Genomic DNA, 19,677 nt, shown 5'->3' on the forward strand with positions numbered 1-19,677 from the left:
TTAGCTACTGACTAGGCTACTGATTAGCTACCGACTAGGCTACTGACTAGGCTACCGATTAGGCTACTGACTAGGCTACCGATTAGCCTACTGACTAGGCTACCGATTAGGCTACCGATTAGGCTACCGAATAGGCTAATGATTAGGCTAATGATTAGGCTACTGACTAGGATACTGATTAGCTACTGATTAGGCTACTGACTAGGCTACTGATTAGCTACTGATTAGGCTACTGACTAGGCTACTGATTAGGCTATTGACTAGGCTACTGACTAGGCTACTGATTAGCTACCGACTAGGCTACTGACTAGGCTACCGATTAGGCTACTGACTAGGCTACCGATTAGGCTACTGACTAGGCTACCGATTAGGCTACTGACTAGGCTACCGATTAGGCTACTGACTAGGCTACCGATTAGGCTACTGACTAGGCTACCGATTAGGCTACTGACTAGGCTACTGACTAGGCTACTGACTAGGCTACTGATTAGCTACTGACTAGGCTACTGATTAGGCTACTTACTAGGCTACTGATTAACTACTGATTAGCTGCTTATTAGGCTACTGATTAGGCTACTGATTAGGCTACTGATTAGCTAATGATTAGGCTACTGACTAGGCTACTGACTAGGCTACTGACTAGGCTACTGACTAGGCTACTGACTAGGCTACTGTTTAGCTATTGACTAGGCTACTGATTAGCTACTGACTAGGCTACTGACTAGGCTACCGATTAGGCTACTGACTAGGCTACTGACTAGGCTACCGATTAGGCTACTGACTAGGCTACCGATTATCCTACTGACTAGGCTACCGATTAGGCTACCGATTAGGCTACCGACTAGTCTACTGACTAGGCTACTGACTAGGCTACTGATTAGGCTACTGATTAGGGCTACTGACTAGGCTACTGACTAGGCTACTGACTAGGCTACTGACTAGGCTACCGACTAGGCTACTGATTAGGCTACTGACTAGGCTACTGATTGGGCTACTGACTAGGCTACTGAGTAGGCTACCGACCAGGCTACTGATTAGGCTACTGACTAGGCTACTGATTAGGCTACTGACTAGGCTACTGAGTAGGCTACTGATTAGGCTACTGACTAGGCTACTGATTAGCTACTGATTAGGCTACTGACTAGGCTACTGACTAGGCTAATGATTAGCTACTGAATAGGCTACTGACTAGGCTACTGATTAGCTACTGACCAGGCTACTGATTAGCTACCGACTAGGCTACTGACTAGGCTACCGATTAGGCTACTGACTAGGCTACCGATTAGGCTACTGACTTGGCTACCGATTAGGCTACTGACTAGGCTACTGATTTGGCTACTGACTAGGCTACCGACTAGGCTACTGATTAGGCTACTGACTAGGCTACTGATTAGGCTACTGACTAGGCTACTGAGTAGGCTACCGACTAGGCTACTGATTAGGCTACTGACTAGGCTACTGATTAGGCTACTGACTAGGCTACTGAGTAGGCTACTGATTAGGCTACTGACTAGGCTACTGATTAGCTACTGATTAGGCTACTGACTAGGCTACTGACTAGGCTAATGATTAGCTACTGAATAGGCTACTGACTAGGCTACTGATTAGCTACTGACTAGGCTACTGATTAGCTACCGACTAGGCTACTGACTAGGCTACCGATTAGGCTACTGACTAGGCTACCGATTAGGCTACTGACTTGGCTACCGATTAGGCTACTGACTAGGCTACTGATTTGGCTACTGACTAGGCTACCGATTAGGCTACTGACTAGGTTACCGATTAGGCTACCGACTAGGCTACCGATTAGGCTACTGACTAGGCTACTGACTAGGCTACATATTACGCTACTGACTAGGCTACTGACTAGGCTACTGACTAGGCTACTGACTAGGCTACTGACTAGGCTACTGATTAGCTACTGATTAACTACTGACTAGGCTACTGACTAGGCTACTGACTAGGCTACTGACTAGGCTACTGATTAGGCTACTGATTAGCTACTGATTAGGTTACTGAATAGCTACTGATTAGGCTACTGATTAGGCTACTGACGTGGCTACTGACTAGGCTACTGATTAGGCTACTGACTAGGCTACGGATTAGCTACTGACTAGGCTACTGACTAGGCTACCGATTAGGCTACTGACTAGGCTACCGATTAGGCTACCGATTAGGTTACCGACTAGGCTACCGATTAGGCTACCGACTAGGATACTGATTAGCTACTGATTAGGCTACTGACTAGGCTACTGAGTAGGCTACTGACTAGGCTACTGACTAGGCTACCGACTAGGCTTCTGATTAGGCTACTGACTAGGCTACTGACTAGGCTACCGATTAGGCTACTGACTAGGCTACCGATTAGCTACTGATTAACTACTGATTAACTACTGACTAGGCTACTGACTAGGCTAGCGACTAAGCTACTGACTACGCTACTGATTAGGCTACTGATTAGGTTACTGATTAGCTACTGACTAGGCTACTGACTAGGCTACTGATTAGGCTACTGACTAGGCTACTGATTAGGCTACTGACTAGGCTACTGACTAGGCTACTGACTAAGCTACTGACTACGCTACTGATTAGGCTACTGATTAGGTTACTGATTAGCTACTGACTAGGCTACTGACTAGGCTACTGATTAGGCTACTGACTAGGCTACTGATTAGGCTACTGACTAGGCTACTGACTAGGCTACTGACTAGACTACTGATTTGGATACTGATTAGCTACTGATTAACTACTGACTAGGCTACTGACTAGGCTTCCGACTAGGCTACTGATTAGGCTACTGACTAGGCTACTGACTACGCTACCTATTAGGCTACTGATTAACTACTGATTAGGCTACTGACTAGGCTACTGATTAGGCTACTGACTAGGCTACTGAATAGGATACTGATTAGCTACTGACTAGGCTACTGACTAGGCTACCGACTAGGCTACCGACTAGGCTACCCGATTAGGCTACCCGACTAGGCTACTGACTAGGCTACTGACTAGGCTACTGACTACGCTACTGATTAGGCTACTGATTAGGTTACTGATTAGCTACTGACTAGGCTACTGACTAGGCTACTGATTTGGATACTGATTAGCTACTGATTAACTACTGACTAGGCTACTGACTAGGCTACTGATTAGGCTACTGACTAGGCTACTGACTAGGCTACTGATTAACTACTGATTAGGCTACTGACTAGGCTACTGACTAGGCTACTGATTAGGCTACTGATTAACTACTGATTAGGCTACTGACTAGGCTACTGATTAGGCTACTGACTAGGCTACTGATTAACTACTGATTAGTTGCTGATTAGGCTACTGATTAGGCTACTGATTAGGTTACTGATTAGCTACTGATTAGGCTACTGACTAGGCTACTGACTAGGCTACTGACTAGGCTACTGACTAGGCTACTGATTAGCTACTGACTAGGCTACTGATTAGCTACCGACTAGGCTACTGACTAGGCTACCGATTAGGCTACTGACTAGGCTACCGATTAGCCTACTGACTAGGCTACCGATTAGGCTACCGATTAGGCTACCGAATAGGCTAATGATTAGGCTAATGATTAGGCTACTGACTAGGATACTGATTAGCTACTGATTAGGCTACTGACTAGGCTACTGATTAGGCTACTGACTAGGCTACTGATTAACTACTGATTAGTTGCTGATTAGGCTACCGACTAGGCTACTGACTAGGCTACTGACTAGGCTACTGAATAGGATACTGATTAGCTACTGACTAGGCTACTGACTAGGCTACCGACTAGGCTACCGACTAGGCTACCGATTAGGCTACCGACTAGGCTACTGACTAGGCTACTGACTAGGCTACTGACTACGCTACTGATTAGGCTACTGATTAGGTTACTGATTAGCTACAGACTAGGCTACTGACTAGGCTACTGATTTGGATACTGATTAGCTACTGATTAACTACTGACTAGGCTACTGACTAGGCTACTGATTAGGCTACTGACTAGGCTACTGACTAGGCTACTGATTAACTACTGATTAGGCTACTGACTAGGCTACTGACTAGGCTACTGATTAGGCTACTGACTAGGCTACTGACTACGCTATGTATTAGGCTACTGATTAACTACTGATTAGGCTACTGACTAGGCTACTGATTAGGCTACTGACTAGGCTACTGATTAACTACTGATTAGTTGCTGATTAGGCTACTGATTAGGCTACTGATTAGGTTACTGATTAGCTACTGATTAGGCTACTGACTAGGCTACTGACTAGGCTACTGACTAGGCTACTGACTAGGCTACTGATTAGCTACTGACTAGGCTACTGATTAGCTACCGACTAGGCTACTGACTAGGCTACCGATTAGGCTACTGACTAGGCTACCGATTAGCCTACTGACTAGGCTACCGATTAGGCTACCGATTAGGCTACCGAATAGGCTAATGATTAGGCTAATGATTAGGCTACTGACTAGGATACTGATTAGCTACTGATTAGGCTACTGACTAGGCTACTGATTAGCTACTGATTAGGCTACTGACTAGGCTACCGATTAGGCTATTGACTAGGCTACTGACTAGGCTACTGATTAGCTACCGACTAGGCTACTGACTAGGCTACCGATTAGGCTACTGACTAGGCTACCGATTAGGCTACTGACTAGGCTACCGATTAGGCTACTGACTAGGCTACCGATTAGGCTACTGACTAGGCTACCGATTAGGCTACTGACTAGGCTACCGATTAGGCTACTGACTAGGCTACTGACTAGGCTACTGACTAGGCTACTGATTAGCTACTGACTAGGCTACTGATTAGGCTACTTACTAGGCTACTGATTAACTACTGATTAGCTGCTTATTAGGCTACTGATTAGGCTACTGATTAGGCTACTGATTAGCTAATGATTAGGCTACTGACTAGGCTACTGACTAGGCTACTGACTAGGCTACTGACTAGGCTACTGACTAGGCTACTGTTTAGCTATTGACTAGGCTACTGATTAGCTACTGACTAGGCTACTGACTAGGCTACCGATTAGGCTACTGACTAGGCTACTGACTAGGCTACCGATTAGGCTACTGACTAGGCTACCGATTATCCTACTGACTAGGCTACCGATTAGGCTACCGATTAGGCTACCGACTAGTCTACTGACTAGGCTACTGACTAGGCTACTGATTAGGCTACTGATTAGGCTACTGACTAGGCTACTGACTAGGCTACTGACTAGGCTACTGACTAGGCTACCGACTAGGCTACTGATTAGGCTACTGACTAGGCTACTGATTAGGCTACTGACTAGGCTACTGAGTAGGCTACCGACTAGGCTACTGATTAGGCTACTGACTAGGCTACTGATTAGGCTACTGAGTAGGCTACTGATTAGGCTACTGACTAGGCTACTGATTAGCTACTGATTAGGCTACTGACTAGGCTACTGACTAGGCTAATGATTAGCTACTGAATAGGCTACTGACTAGGCTACTGATTAGCTACTGACTAGGCTACTGATTAGCTACCGACTAGGCTACTGACTAGGCTACCGATTAGGCTACTGACTAGGCTACCGATTAGGCTACTGACTTGGCTACCGATTAGGCTACTGACTAGGCTACTGATTTGGCTACTGACTAGGCTACCGACTAGGCTACTGATTAGGCTACTGACTAGGCTACTGATTAGGCTACTGACTAGGCTACTGAGTAGGCTACCGACTAGGCTACTGATTAGGCTACTGACTAGGCTACTGATTAGGCTACTGACTAGGCTACTGAGTAGGCTACTGATTAGGCTACTGACTAGGCTACTGATTAGCTACTGATTAGGCTACTGACTAGGCTACTGACTAGGCTAATGATTAGCTACTGAATAGGCTACTGACTAGGCTACTGATTAGCTACTGACTAGGCTACTGATTAGCTACCGACCAGGCTACTGACTAGGCTACCGATTAGGCTACTGACTAGGCTACCGATTAGGCTACTGACTTGGCTACCGATTAGGCTACTGACTAGGCTACTGATTTGGCTACTGACTAGGCTACCGATTAGGCTACTGACTAGGTTACCGATTAGGCTACCGACTAGGCTACCGATTAGGCTACTGACTAGGCTACTGACTAGGCTACATATTACGCTACTGACTAGGCTACTGACTAGGCTACTGACTAGGCTACTGACTAGGCTACTGACTAGGCTACTGATTAGCTACTGATTAACTACTGACTAGGCTACTGACTAGGCTACTGACTAGGCTACTGACTAGGCTACTGATTAGGCTACTGATTAGCTACTGATTAGGTTACTGAATAGCTACTGATTAGGCTACTGATTAGGCTACTGACGTGGCTACTGACTAGGCTACTGATTAGGCTACTGACTAGGCTACGGATTAGCTACTGACTAGGCTACTGACTAGGCTACCGATTAGGCTACTGACTAGGCTACCGATTAGGCTACCGATTAGGTTACCGACTAGGCTACCGATTAGGCTACCGACTAGGATACTGATTAGCTACTGATTAGGCTACTGACTAGGCTACTGAGTAGGCTACTGACTAGGCTACTGACTAGGCTACCGACTAGGCTTCTGATTAGGCTACTGACTAGGCTACTGACTAGGCTACCGATTAGGCTACTGACTAGGCTACCGATTAGCTACTGATTAACTACTGATTAACTACTGACTAGGCTACTGACTAGGCTAGCGACTAGGCTACTGATTAGGCTACTGACTAGGCTACTGACTACGCTACTGATTAGGCTACTGATTAGGCTACTGATTAGGTTACTGATTAGCTACTGACTAGGCTACTGATTAGGCTACTGACTAGGCTACTGATTAGGCTACTGACTAGGCTACTGACTAGGCTACTGACTAGACTACTGATTTGGATACTGATTAGCTACTGATTAACTACTGACTAGGCTACTGACTAGGCTTCCGACTAGGCTACTGATTAGGCTACTGACTAGGCTACTGACTACGCTACCTATTAGGCTACTGATTAACTACTGATTAGGCTACTGACTAGGCTACTGATTAGGCTACTGACTAGGCTACTGATTAACTACTGATTAGTTGCTGATTAGGCTACTGACTAGGCTACTGACTAGGCAAATGACTAGACTACTGACTAGGCTACCGACTAGGCTACCGACTAGGCTACTGACTAGGCTACTGATGAGCTACTGACTAGGCTACTGACTAGGCTACTGACTAGGCTACTGACTAGGCTACCGATTAGGCTACTGACTAGGCTACCGATTAGGCTACTGACTAGGCTACTGATTAGGCTACTGACTAGGCTACTGACTAGGATACTGATTAGCTACTGATTAGGCTACTGACTAGGCTACCGATTAGGCTACTGACTAGGCTACCGATTAGGCTACTGACTAGGCTACCGATTAGGCTACCGACTAGGCTACTGATTAGGCTACTGACTAGGCTACTGACTAGGATACTGATTAGCTACTGATTAGGCTACTGACTAGGCTACTTATTACGCTACTGATTAACTACTGATTAGGCTCATGACTAGGCTACTGATTAGGCTACTGACTAGGCTACTGACTAGGCTACTGATTAACTACTGATTAGGCTACTGACTAGGCTACTGACTAGGCTACTTACTAGGCTACTGATTAGGTTACTGATTAACTACTGATTAACTACTGACTAGGCCACTAACTAGGCTACTGACTAGGCTACTGATTAGGCTACTGATTAGGTTACTGATTAGCTACTGATTAACTACTGACTTGGCTACTGATTAACTACCAACTAGGCTACTGATTAGGCTACTGATTAACTACTGATTAGGCTACTGATTAGCTACTGATTAAGTACTGATTAGCTACTGATTAGGTTACTGATTACCTACTGACTATGCTACTGACTAGGCTACTGATTAGCTACTGATTAACTACTGATTAGGTTACTGATTAGCTACTGACTAGGCTACTGACTAGGCTACTGACTAGGCTACTGATTAGGCTACTGATTAGCTACTGATTAGGTTACTGATTACCTACTGATTAGGCTACTGACTAGGCTACTGACTACGCTACGTATTAGGCTACTGATTAACTACTGATTAGGCTACTGACTAGGCTACTGATTAGGCTACTGACTAGGCTACTGACTAGGCTACTGACTAGGCTACTGACTAGGCTACTGATTAGGCTACAGATTAGGCTACTGACTAGGCTACTGACTAGGCTACTGATTAGCCTACTGACTAGGCTACTGATTAGCTACCGACTAGGCTACTGACTAGGCTACCGATTAGGCTACTGACTAGGCTACCGATTAGCCTACTGACTAGGCTACCGACTAGGCTACCGACTAGGCTACCGATTAGGCTACTGACTAGGCTACTGACTAGGATACTGATTAGCTACTGACTAGGCTACTTATTAGGCTACTGACTAGGCTACTGACTAGTCTACCGACTAGGCTACCGATTAGGCTACTGATTAACTACTGACTAGCCTACTGACTAGGCTACTGACTAGGCTACTGACTAGGCTACTGACTAGCTACTGATTAGGCTACTGACTAGGCTACTGATTAGGCTACTGACTAGGCTACTGACTAGGCTACTGACTAGGCTACTGATTAGCTACTGACTAGGCTACTGATTAGCTACCGACTAGGCTACTGACTAGGCTACCGATTAGGCTACTGACTAGGCTACCGATTAGGCTACTGACTAGGCTACCGATTAGGCTACTGACTAGGCTACCGATTAGGCTACTGACTAGGCTACTGATTAGCTACTGACTAGGCTACTGATTAGCTACCGACTAGGCTACTGACTAGGCTACCGATTAGGCTACTGACTAGGCTACCGATTAGGCTACTGACTAGGCTACCGATTAGGCTACTGACTAGGCTACCGATTAGGCTACTGACTAGGCTACCGATTAGGCTACTGACTAGGCTACCGATTAGGCTACTGACTAGGCTACCGATTAGGCAACTGACTAGGCTACCGATTAGGCTACCGACTAGGCTACTGACTAGGCTACTGATTAACTACTGATTAGGCTACTGACTAGGCTACCGATTAGGCTACTGACTAGGCTACCGATTAGGCTACCGATTAGGCTACTGATTAACTACTGACTAGGCTACTGACTAGGCTACTGACTAGGCTACCGACTAGGCTACTGATTAGGCTACTGACTAGGCTACTGACTAGGCTACTGATTAGGCTACTGACTAGGCTACTGATTAGGCTACTGACTAGGCTACTGATTAACTACTGATTAGCTGCTGATTAGGCTACTGATTAGGCTACAGATTAGGTTACTGATTAGCTACTGATTAGGCTACTGACTAGGCTACTGACTAGGCTACTGACTAGGCTACTGACTAGGCTACTGATTAGGATACTGATTAGCTACTGATTAACTACTGACTAGGCTACTGACTAGGCTACTGACTAGGCTTCCGACTAGGCTACTGATTAGGCTACTGACTACGCTACTGACTACGCTACGTATTAGGCTACTGATTAACTACTGACTAGGCTACTGACTAGGCTACTGACTAGGCTACTGACTAGGCTACTGACTAACTACTGATTAGCTGCTGATTAGGCTACTGATTAGGCTACTGATTAGGTTACTGATTAGCTAATGATTAGGCTACTGACTAGGCTACTGACTAGGCTACTGACTAGGCTACTGACTAGGCTACTGATTAGGCTACTGACTAGGCTACTGACTAGCTACTGACTAGCTACTGACTAGGCTACCGATTAGGCTACTGACTAGGCTACCGATTAGCCTACTGACTAGGCTACCGATTAGGCTACCGACTAGTCTACTGACTAGGCTACTGACTAGGCTACTGACTAGGCTACTGACTAGGCTACTGACTAGGCTACCGATTAGGCTACTGACTAGGCTACTGACTAGGCTACTGATTAACTACTGATTAGGCTACTGACTAGGCTACTGATTAGCTACTGATTAGGCTACTGACCAGGCTACTGATTAGGCTACTGACTAGGCTACTGACTAGGCTACTGACTAGGCTACTGACTAGGCTACTGATTAGCTACCGACTAGGCTACTGACTAGGCTACCGATTAGGCTTCTGACTAGGCTACCGATTAGGCTACTGACTTGGCTACCGATTAGGCTACTGACTAGGCTACTGACTAGGCTACTGATTAGGCTACTGACTAGGCTACCGATTAGGCTACTGACTAGGTTACCGATTAGGCTACCGACTAGGCTACTGATTAGGCTACTGACTAGGATACTGACTAGGATACTGATTAGCTACTGATTAGGCTACTGACTAGGCTACTTATTACGCTACTGACTAGGCTACTTATTACGCTACTGACTAGGCTACTGACTAGGCTACTGACTAGGCTACTGACTAGGCTACTGATTAGGTTATTGATTAGCTACTGATTAACTACTGACTAGGCTACTGACTAGGCTACTGACTAGGCTACTGACTAGGCTACTGACTAGGCTACTGATTAGGCTACTGACTAGGCCACTAACTAGGCTACTGACTAGGCTACTGATTAGGCTACTGATTAGGTTACTGATTAGCTACTGATTAACTACTGACTTGGCTACTGATTAACTACCAACTAGGCTACTGATTAGGCTACTGATTAACTACTGATTAGGCTACTGATTAGCTACTGATTAAGTACTGATTAGCTACTGATTAGGTTACTGATTACCTACTGACTATGCTACTGACTAGGCTACTGATTAGCTACTGATTAAGTTACTGATTAGCTACTGACTAGGCTACTGACTTGGCTACTGATTAGCTACTGACTAGGCTACTGACTAGGCTACTGACTAGGCTACTGACTAGGCTACTGAGTAGGCTACTGATTAGGTTACTGATTACCTACTGATTAGGCTACTGACTAGGCTACTGACTACGCTACGTATTAGGCTACTGATTAACTACTGATTAGGCTACTGATTAGGCTACTGACTAGGCTACTGACTAGGCTACTGACTAGGCTACTGACTAGGCTACTGACTAGGCTACTGATTAGGCTACAGATTAGGCTACTGACTAGGCTACTGACTAGGCTACTGACTAGGCTACTGATTAGCTACTGACTAGGCTACTGATTAGGCTACCGATTAGGCTACTGACTAGGCTACCGATTAGCCTACTGACTAGGCTACCGACTAGGCTACCGACTAGGCTACCGATTAGGCTACTGACTAGGCTACTGACTAGGATACTGATTAGCTACTGACTAGGCTACTTATTAGGCTACTGACTAGGCTACTGACTAGGCTACTGACTAGTCTACCGACTAGGCTACCTATTAAGCTACTGATTAACTACTGACTAGCCTACTGACTAGGCTACTGACTAGGCTACTGACTAGGCTACTGACTAGCTACTGATTAGCTACTGATTAGGCTACTGACTAGGCTACTGATTAGGCTACTGACTAGGCTACTGACTAGGCTACTGATTAGCTACTGACTAGGCTACTGATTAGCTACCGACTAGGCTACTGACTAGGCTACCGATTAGGCTACTGACTAGGCTACCGATTAGGCTACTGACTAGGCTACCGATTAGGCTACTGACTAGGCTACCGATTAGGCTACTGACTAGGCTACCGATTAGGCTACTGACTAGGCTACTGATTAGCTACTGACTAGGCTACTGATTAGCTACCGACTAGGCTACTGACTAGGCTACCGATTAGGCTACTGACTAGGCTACCGATTAGGCTACTGACTAGGCTACCGATTAGGCTACTGACTAGGCTACCGATTAGGCTACTGACTAGGCTACCGATTAGGCAACTGACTAGGCTACCGATTAGGCAACTGACTAGGCTACCGATTAGGCTACTGACTAGGCTACCGATTAGGCTACTGACTAGGCTACTGATTAGCTACTGACTAGGCTACTGATTAGCTACCGACTAGGCTACTGACTAGGCTACCGATTAGGCTACTGACTAGGCTACCGATTAGGCTACTGACTAGGCTACCGATTAGGCTACTGACTAGGCTACCGATTAGGCTACTGACTAGGCTACCGATTAGGCAACTGACTAGGCTACCGATTAGGCAACTGACTAGGCTACCGATTAGGCTACCGACTAGGCTACCGATCAGGCTACTGACTAGGCTACTGACTAGGCTACTGATTAACTACTGACTAGGCTACTGACAAGGCTACTGACTAGGCTACCGACTAGGCTACTGATTAGGCTACTGACTAGGCTACTGACTAGGCTACTGATTAGGCTACTGACTAGGCTACTGATTAGGCTACTGACTAGGCTACTGATTAACTACTGATTAGCTGCTGATTAGGCTACTGATTAGGCTACAGATTAGGTTACTGATTAGCTACTGATTAGGCTACTGACTAGGCTACTGACTAGGCTACTGACTAGGCTACTGACTAGGCTACTGACTAGGCTACTGATTAGGATACTGATTAGCTACTGATTAACTACTGACTAGGCTACTGACTAGGCTACTGACTAGGCTTCCGACTAGGCTACTGATTAGGCTACTGACTACGCTACTGACTACGCTACGTATTAGGCTACTGATTAACTACTGACTAGGCTACTGACTAGGCTACTGACTAGGCTACTGACTAACTACTGATTAGCTGCTGATTAGGCTACTGATTAGGCTACTGATTAGGTTACTGATTAGCTACTGACTAGGCTACTGACTAGGCTACTGACTAGGCTACTGACTAGGCTACTGACTAGGCTACTGATTAGGCTACTGACTAGGCTACTGACGAGCTACTGACTGGCTACTGACTAGGCTACCGATTAGGCTACTGACTAGGCTACCGATTAGCCTACTGACTAGGCTACCGATTAGGCTACCGACTAGTCTACCGATTAGGCTACCGACTAGTCTACTGACTAGGCTACTGACTAGGCTACTGACTAGGCTACTGACTAGGCTACCGATTAGGCTACTGACTAGGCTACTGACTAGGCTACTGATTAACTACTGATTAGGCTACTGACTAGGCTACTGATTAGCTACTGACTAGGCTACTGATTAGCTACCGACTAGGCTACTGACTAGGCTACCGATTAGGCTACTGACTAGGCTACCGATTAGGCTACTGACTAGGCTACCGATTAGGCTACTGACTAGGCTACCGATTAGGCTACTGACTAGGCTACCGATTAGGCTACTGACTAGGCTACCGATTAGGCTACTGACTAGGCTACCGATTAGGCAACTGACTAGGCTACCGATTAGGCTACCGACTAGGCTACTGACTAGGCTACTGATTAACTACTGATTAGGCTACTGACTAGGCTACCGATTAGGCTACTGACTAGGCTACCGATTAGGCTACCGATTAGGCTACTGATTAACTACTGACTAGGCTACTGACTAGGCTACTGACTAGGCTACCGACTAGGCTACTGATTAGGCTACTGACTAGGCTACTGACTAGGCTACTGATTAGGCTACTGACTAGGCTACTGATTAGGCTACTGACTAGGCTACTGATTAACTACTGATTAGCTGCTGATTAGGCTACTGATTAGGCTACAGATTAGGTTACTGATTAGCTACTGATTAGGCTACTGACTAGGCTACTGACTAGGCTACTGACTAGGCTACTGACTAGGCTACTGACTAGGCTACTGATTAGCTACTGATTAACTACTGACTAGGCTACTGACTAGGCTACTGACTAGGCTTCCGACTAGGCTACTGATTAGGCTACTGACTACGCTACTGACTACGCTACGTATTAGGCTACTGATTAGCTACTGACTAGGCTACTGACTAGGCTACTGACTAGGCTACTGACTAGGCTACTGACTAACTACTGATTAGGCTGCTGATTAGGCTACTGATTAGGCTACTGATTAGGTTACTGATTAGCTAATGATTAGGCTACTGACTAGGCTACTGACTAGGCTACTGACTAGGCTACTGACTAGGCTACTGATTAGGCTACTGACTAGGCTACTGACGAGCTACTGACTGGCTACTGACTAGGCTACCGATTAGGCTACTGACTAGGCTACCGATTAGCCTACTGACTAGGCTACCGATTAGGCTACTGACTAGGCTACCGATTAGGCTACTGACTAGGCTACCGATTAGGCTACTGACTAGGCTACCGATTAGGCAACTGACTAGGCTACCGATTAGGCAACTGACTAGGCTACCGATTAGGCTACCGACTAGGCTACCGATCAGGCTACTGACTAGGCTACTGACTAGGCTACTGATTAACTACTGATTAGGCTACTGACTAGGCTACCGATTAGGCTACCGATTAGGCTACTGATTAACTACTGACTAGGCTACTGACAAGGCTACTGACTAGGCTACCGACTAGGCTACTGATTAGGCTACTGACTAGGCTACTGACTAGGCTACTGATTAGGCTACTGACTAGGCTACTGATTAGGCTACTGACTAGGCTACTGATTAACTACTGATTAGCTGCTGATTAGGCTACTGATTAGGCTACAGATTAGGTTACTGATTAGCTACTGATTAGGCTACTGACTAGGCTACTGACTAGGCTACTGACTAGGCTACTGACTAGGCTACTGACTAGGCTACTGATTAGGATACTGATTAGCTACTGATTAACTACTGACTAGGCTACTGATTAGGCTACTGACTAGGCTACTGATTAGCTACTGATTAGGCTACTGACTAGGCTACTTATTACGCTACTGACTAGGCTACTGACTAGAATACTGACTAGGCTACTGACTAGGCTACTGATTAGGTTACTGATTAGCTACTGATTAACTACTGACTAGGCTACTGACTAGGCTACTGATTAGGCTTCTGATTAGGCTACTGACTAGGCTACTGATTAGCTACTGATTAGGCTACTGACTAGGCTACTTATTACGCTACTGACTAGGCTACTGACTAGGCTACTGACTAGGCTACTGACTAGGCTACCGACTAGGCTACCGATTAGGCTACCGATTAGGCTACTGACTAGGCTACTGATTAGGCTAATGACTAGGCTACTGACTAGGCTACTGATTAACTACTCATTAGGCTACTGACTAGGCTACTGACTAGGCTACTTACTAGGCTACTGATTAGGTTACTTATTAACTACTGATTAACTACTGACTAGGCCACTAACTAGGCTACTGACTAGGCTACTGATTAGCTACTGATTAACTACTGACTTGGCTACTGATTAACTACCAACTAGGCTACTGATTAGGCTACTGATTAACTACTGATTAGGCTACTGATTAGCTACTGACTAGGCTACTGATTAGGTTACTGATTACCTACTGACTATGCTACTGACTAGGCTACTGATTAGCTACTGATTAACTACTTATTAGGTTACTGATTAGCTACTGACTAGGCTACTGACTTGGCTACTAATTAGCTACTGACTAGGCTACTGACTAGGCTACTGATTAGCTACTGACTAGGCTACTGACTAGGCTACTGACTAGGCTACTGATTAGGCTACTGATTAGGCTACTGATTAGGTTACTGATTAACTACTGATTAGGCTACTGACTAGGCTATTGATTAGGCTGCTGATTAGGTTACTGATTAGCTACTGACTAGGCTACTGATTAACTACTGATTAGGTTACTGATTAGCTACTGATTAGGCTACTGATTAGGTTACTGATTAGCTACTGATTAGGTACTGACTAGGCTACTGATTAGAATACTGATTAGGCTACTGACTAGGCTACTGATTAACTACTGATTAGGCTACTGACTAGGCTACTTATTACGCTACTGACTAGGCTACTGACTAGAATACTGACTAGGCTACTGACTAGGCTACTGATTAGGTTACTGATTAGCTACTGATTAACTACTGACTAGGCTACTGACTAATCTACTGATTAGGCTTCTGATTAGGCTACTGACTAGGCTACTGATTAGCTACTGATTAGGCTACTGACTAGGCTACTTATTACGCTACTGACTAGGCTACTGACTAGGCTACTGACTAGGCTACCGACTAGGCTACCGATTAGGCTACCGATTAGGCTACTGACTAGGCTACTGATTAGGCTACTGACTAGGCTACTGACTAGGCTACTGATTAACTACTCATTAGGCTACTGACTAGGCTACTGACTAGGCTACTTACTAGGCTACTGATTAGGTTACTGATTAACTACTGATTAACTACTGACTAGGCCACTAACTAGGCTACTGACTAGGCTACTGATTAGCTACTGATTAACTACTGACTTGGCTACTGATTAACTACCAACTAGGCTACTGATTAGGCTACTGATTAACTACTGATTAGGCTACTGATTAGCTACTGATTAGCTACTGACTAGGCTACTGATTAGGTTACTGATTACCTACTGACTATGCTACTGACTAGGCTACTGATTAGCTACTGATTAACTACTGATTAGGTTACTGATTAGCTACTGACTAGGCTACTGACTTGGCTACTAATTAGCTACTGACTAGGCTACTGACTAGGCTACTGACTAGGCTACTGATTAGCTACTGACTAGGCTACTGACTAGGCTACTGACTAGGCTACTGATTAGGCTACTGATTAGGTTACTGATTAACTACTGATTAGGCTACTGACTAGGCTATTGATTAGGCTGCTGATTAGGTTACTGATTAGCTACTGACTAGGCTACTGATTAACTACTGATTAGGTTACTGATTAGCTACTGATTAGGCTACTGATTAGGTTACTGATTAGCTACTGATTAGGTACTGACTAGGCTACTGATTAGAATACTGATTAGGCTACTGACTAGGCTACTGATTAACTACTGATTAGGTTACTGATTAGGCTACTGATTAACTACCGACTAGGCTACCGACTAGGCTACCGACTAGGCTACCGACTAGGCTACCGATTAGGCTACTGATTAGGCTACCGATTAGGCTACCGACTAGCTACTGATTAGCTACTGATTAGGCTACTGATTAGGCTACTGACTAGGCTACTGATTAGGCTACTGACTAGGCTACTGACTAGGCTACTGACTAGGCTACCGATTAGGCTACCGACTAGGATACTGATTAGCTACTGATTAGGCTACTGATTAGGCTACTGATTAGGCTACTGACTAGGCTACCGACTAGGCTACCGATTAGGCTACCGATTAGGCTACTGACTAGGCTACCGACTAGGCTACCGACTAGGCTACCGATTAGGCTACCGATCAGGCTACTGACTAGGCTACTGACTAGGCTACTGACTAGGCTACTGACTAGGCTACCGATTAGGCTACTGATTAACTACTGATTAGGCTACTGACTAGGCTACTGATTAGGCTACTGACTAGGCAACTGACTAGGCTACTGATTAACTACTGATTAGGCTACTGACTAGGCTACTGACTAGGCTACTGACTAGGCTATTGACTAGGCTACTGATTAGGCTACTGACTAGGCTACCGACTAGGCTACCAATTAGGCTACCGATCAGGCTACTGACTGGGCTACTGACTAGGCTACTGATTAACTACTGATTAGGCTACTGACTAGGCTACTTACTAGGCTACTGATTACGTTACTGATTAACTACTGATTAACTACTGACTAGGCCACTGACTAGGCTACTGACTAGGCTACTGATTAGGCTACCAACTAGGCTACTGATTAGGCTACTGATTAACTACTGATTAGGCTACTGATTAGCTACTGATTAACTACTGACTATGCTACTGACTAGGCTACTGATTAGCTACTGATTAACTACTGATTAGGTTAATGATTAGCTACTGACTAGGCTACTGATTAGCTACTGACTAGGCTACTGACTAAGCTACTGACTAGGCTACTGATTAGGCTACTGAGTAGCTACTGATTAGGTTACTGATTAACTACTGATTAGGCTACTGACTAGGCTATTGATTAGGCTGCTGATTAGGTTACTGATTAGCTACTGACTAGGCTACTGATTAACTACTGATTAGGTTACTGATTAGCTACTGATTAGGTTACTGATTAGCTACTGATTAGGTACTGACTAGGCTACTGATTAGGTACTGACTAGCTACTGATTAGACTACTGATTAGGCTACTGACTAGGCTACTGATTAACTACTGATTAGCTACTGATTAGGTTACTGATTAGCTACCGACTAGGCTACCGACTAGGCTACCGACTAGGCTACTGACTAGGCTACCGACTTGGCTACCGATTAGGCTACCGATTAGGCTACCGACTAGCTACTGATTAGGCTACTGACTAGGCTACTGACTAGGCTACTGACTGGGCTACTGACTAGGCTACTGATTAGGCTACCGACTAGGCTACCGACTAGGCTACCGACTAGGCTACCGACTAGCTACTGATTAGGCTACTAACTAGGCTACTGATTAGCTACTGATTAGGCTACTGATTATGCTACTGATTATTCTACTGATTAGGCTACTCAAGCTGTGCATACAAACTGAACGATAATGGTCAGAAGATTTTCAAAAAGGCAACAGAGGAGGAGACAGAGAAACAGAGGAGGAAACACAGAAACAGAGGAGACAGAGCAACAGAGGAGACAGAGCAACAGAGGAGACAGAGCAACAGAGGAGACAGAGCAATGGAGGAAAGACAGAAACAGAGGAGACACAGCAACAGAGGAGGAGACAGAGCAACAGAGGAGACAGAGCAACAGAGGAGGAATGACAGCAACAGAGGAGGAAAGACAGCAACAGCGGAGACAGAGGAGGAGACAGAGCAACAGAGGAGGAGACAGAGCAACAGTGGAGACAGAGCAACAGAGGAGGAGACAGAGAAACAGAGGAGGAGACAGAGCAACAGAGGAGGAGACACAGCAACAGAGGAGGAGACAGAGGAGGAGACAGAGCAACAGAGGAGACAGAGCAACAGAGGAGAGAGAGCAACAGAGGAGACAGAGCAACAGAGGAGACAGAGCTAACAGAGGAGACAGAGCAACAGAGGAGACAGAGCAATAGAGGAGTAAGAGCAACAGAGGAGACAGAGCAGTGGAGGAAAGACAGCAACAGAGGAGACAGAGCAACAGAGGAGACAGAGCAACAGAGGAGGAGACAGAGCAACAGAGGAGGAGACACAGCAACAGAGGAGGAGACACAGCAACAGAGGAGGAGACAGAGGAGGAGACAGAGCAACAGAGGAGGAGACAGAGGAGGAGACAGAGGAGGAGACAGAGCAACAGAGGAGGAAACACAGAACCAGAGGAGACAGAGTAACAGAGGAGACAGAAAAACAGAGGAGACAGAGCACTGGAGGAAAGACAGCAACAGAGGAGACAGAGCAACAGAGGAGACAGAGCAACAGAGGAGACAGAGCAACAGAGGAGGAGACACAGCAACAGACTTCGTCTCGGGCCTAACAACACCCGTGCCAATATATCCAACAAACACCTGCTTCTCGGGCATTATCACTTAAATATACAACAACAACGTTATTAACACCAGAACAACAACGTTATTAACACAACAACAACAACAACATTATTAACACAACAACAACAATGTTATTAACACAACAACAACATTATTAACACAACAACAACAACATTAACACAACAACAACAACATTATCACAACAACAACAACAACAACATTAACACAACAACAACAACAACATTAACACAATAACAACAACGTTATTAACACAACAACAACAACAACATTGACACAACAACAACAACAACATTGACACAA

General features: G+C 45.4%; 1 protein-coding gene across 1 annotated transcript in view; it reads right to left on the reverse strand.

Moving 5' to 3' along the window:
- LOC106593269 (plasma membrane calcium-transporting ATPase 3) overlaps positions 1 to 19,677 on the reverse strand; it is a 373,049-nt gene that overhangs the window by 207,737 nt on the left and 145,635 nt on the right. The window lies entirely within an intron of this gene.

Source organism: Salmo salar, chromosome ssa13 (genome assembly GCF_905237065.1).
Source record: "Salmo salar chromosome ssa13, Ssal_v3.1, whole genome shotgun sequence".
NCBI lineage: Eukaryota > Metazoa > Chordata > Actinopteri > Salmoniformes > Salmonidae > Salmo > Salmo salar.